Below are 3965 nucleotides of genomic sequence, written 5' to 3'. Positions count from 1 at the left end.
TCGGGTTCCGTACTGGAGTATTGATTAACATACAGCTTAGAAATTGTAGATCGCAAACTTTTGGATTCTGCATATCAACCGTTGATAGTATTGATGGACAAGTGTACGATTGATGTTAGAAGGTGTGGTTCCCATCTAATGTGAAGTATCAACTGTCACCATGTATTATGCATGATCTCATGAGAGGGGGTATGTATTATTCCGCTTTTTCTTCTGCACCCATCCATTATTACTATATTCACCTCCTTAATTTTTAGATAATATTCTATTCTTCATAGTTTATGTCAACTGTGTTTTCTCTCTCTCAATATTTTTTGGCTTTGAGTGTGTTTTTTTAAACTCCATCACGAAGTTTGTATTTCATTGATATAAGCCTAAGGATTTCAAAGTTTGTTATAATAGGTACAAAAGGTATGAATGGGTAATATTAATAAAGTTCTTTTTTTCATTGTTTAATTTGCAGCTTTCGAATTACTCAATTTAAAAATGAACTTTTTTGTAAATACAATAAAAAATGTATTTGTAAAGAAAAATAAACACTTTGAATGGGATGATCCATAGTGTGAATTTTGACTTTTGGATAAAACATTTCAAAATAGTAAGGTCACTGAAAGTTTTTGGAACAAGATTTGTATATATCATATATTGCTTTGAAACTCAAAAACATATGATATGTTTTTTAAATTATCTATGAAACAAGTACTCCAGCTCCATATTAAATCTTTTAGAATACTTTATAAATGATTTTCAAAATGTGATATGTGTATATTTTAATTTAGATATATTGAACTCAGTTTTCTAAAACAATTAATATATGAAATATATATTTCAGATTAGGCATTCTATAACTCATTTCGAATACATATTTCAGATTTTGGATGGGGTATTTTAGAAAGGAAATGTTGTCTTCAATACTTAACTTTTTTTAAAGCTTATACGATAGTAGTTTACACTTTAAATTTTATTTTGTTATATTTACTATTGATGAAAATGTATACATGAGTATTGTAAGATGAAATTTGACATTCTTCTAGATATAGATGATGTTAATATGGACTATGTTTTCACTTTTGAGCAATGTATAACAAATTTATATGACGCGACTATAGTGATGTGTTCATAGTGGATTGGGTAAATATAACTATTGTATAATTATTTTCTTATAATAAACTTATAAGCATTTAGTAATGTTGTACTATGTTTTTATATATACTTACTATCTGTGATGACTAATTGGAATGGATATAAAGAGTTCTTTTAATTTAGGATTTTCATTTTTCATATTAATGTTAAATGCAATAAATGGATAATAAGTAAGAAAGACATGTATTGTTAAGTTCAAGATAGTAAATACAAATAATACAATTAGAAGTAGGAGATGTGAGTGTCTTTTTAGGCTATTAGAAAATCAATGAAAGATGGTGAATGATGGATGTCTTTCATAATCACAACTTGACATATACGTTGTTAGGTTATCCACATGTTGATAGATTAACATGTAATAAGAAGTTTATCTTTGTTGATATTGAAAAAATTCAGTTAAACCTATAAATATTTTGTTAAAAGTCAAGAAATATAATGAACAAACTGAGATAACCATAAGGCAAGTGTATAATGCAAGGTAAACATGTTATATAGATCAATTTGAGGTCATAAAATTGAAATGCAACAACTAATTATGTTACCTGAGTGAGACATGTATTTCATTGGTTTAGGTTAAATTAGAGTATAAATGTGGTAACAAATATATTTTGGACATAAAATTCATGATGGATAGTACATACAAAACTAATAGGTATATGATGTTCTTACTTAAGATTGTTGGTGTAACATCCACTGAGATGACCTTCTCTGCTATATTTGTTTTCTTAGCATGTAAACATCAAAAGATCTTTGTGTGGACTCATGAAAGACTTAAAGGTTTGTTTTATAGAGTTTATTTTCTTCCTAGGGTATTTAGACAGTGATAGAAATATTGCTTTAATGATGCAATAAAGACCATATCCCTAAAAGTTTTGAATCTTCTAGCTTTCACATAAAAAAATGTAAAAGCAAAGTTTAAAATATAATGCATCCAAGAGAGGTGTCGGATTATGTTGTGGATGATTAAGAAAGTTTTATGGATTTTGTTGTTGCATTTGAAGTTGTTTATTCATCATGGCCTATATTTGTTGAATATGTTAATGGTGTATGATTAATTCCACATAAAGAAAAGTTTGTTAGGGTGTGAATTAAGTTGGTGCACTTGAGGAACACAACTTGTAGGTATGCCTTTTTTTAACTATATAATTGGGTTATGTAGTGTAAAACTTTTAAGGTATTCATAATTGTTTTGATATGTATGGTTGGGGTTGCAATTTGAGCCTAAAATTTATGCTTTAAACCTTCACATGAAACTTAATTTTTTGTTGATTTTGATTAACATGATAACTTTGCAACATAGTGCAATTAAAGTTTTGTTTAAGAAGATTCTTTGTGTTTAGACATGTGTTTAAAATCACAAAATACAAGAGAATATTATGTCAAAATATGCATTGTGACATATTGTGAAACACAATGATTGGGTGACGAAGTATGTTGTGGGTGTACACTAAGATCTACTCTTAGTTTTTCTCATCTTTGTGAATTGGCTACATATTGAGTTGGTAGTACGACGTCCTTAAATGTGATATAGTGTGATTTTTAACTTAATTATTATTTAAGAGATAATTAAATTATACTTAAATCATGACAAAAGAGGGATATAAACTTAAAGATGCATGTCTATATTATTGAGTTTACATTTTATTTTACAATACGAATCTTCCTAATATTTAAAGATGGAGAAGGAATTTTGTTGTTTATTATTTTGTCTTTTACTCACACTATTACTAATCTTCATATACCTCGCAGAAATAGGTTAATGAATGAGCTCACATGTATAGTAGGATCATGATTGGTTTCTTTTAAAATAACTTGGGCATTTGATAACTTAATTTCTACATTCTCATATGTAGACTCATTACACTCCTTTAAGATTCTCATTACTTTTATTTTACATTATTAGTGTAGTTTATGCACTTTTTAGGACTTTAAATCCAAAGTTGAAAATGGGGCAAAAGTTAACTCTTAATGTTGAAAATTTTATCAGAAAACTCTGACCCTTGTTGATTATTTTGTGTATAAATTTCTCCACATGTGCTCAATTGAGTTGAAGTTTGTTGCATTGGATTATAGACTCAAAAATCTTCAATTTAAGTATTACAACATATTTTTTAAAGCTATAGACAAGATGTAGTTTAATTTGGAAGTCAGAGGTAGTTACTTGGGTAGAGACAGTTTCAACCCTTCTTGAAAAGTTGGTGCAATTAGCAAAGTTTGGAGCAAATCCCATTTTCATCTGATGTACTATTAAACTATACAAGGACTGACCCAAATGAAGTTGAGCTAAGGTTGTGCTCTAATGTCACATTACCATGCATAACAAAATCAAGACCTCAATTGGCAGCATCACTCATTCACACATAAAACTACTTTTTTGTCAAATATGGTGCAACTTTTTCGACACCTTTTTAGATTTTTGTTAGGAATATTTATTTTGTTTTGTTTGTTCCAAGATCATGTAATACGTAGAGTCATCTGATACCCAAGGTCGTTTGATACCCAAATTCGTTCGATGTCTTAGTTAAGTCATCTAATGTATTCATTTTACAACTTTTCTTTCTTTCTTTTATACAACTCTTATTTACATGTTAATGCACTTATTGATTTCTAACTTTTAGCTTTAGTTGTTTCCTTTTGTTCATGCTCTAAAACCCCTCTAAAAGTATGTTCTTTTGCACTCAATATACTCATTTTATTAGTCTTGTCCTTGGAATGACCTATTTTAATCCTTATGCTACATTAGTAAAAGAGTTAGTTCTGTTTTGTTTAAGATAGTTTAGGCAACAAAGTTGCACCATCTCAGAACTAATACAAACTAATAC

This window comes from Vigna umbellata, chromosome 8 (genome assembly GCF_029865625.1).
Source record: "Vigna umbellata cultivar VRB3 chromosome 8, Vumbellata_1.0, whole genome shotgun sequence".
NCBI lineage: Eukaryota > Viridiplantae > Streptophyta > Magnoliopsida > Fabales > Fabaceae > Vigna > Vigna umbellata.
This window is presented reverse-complemented; position numbering follows the sequence as displayed.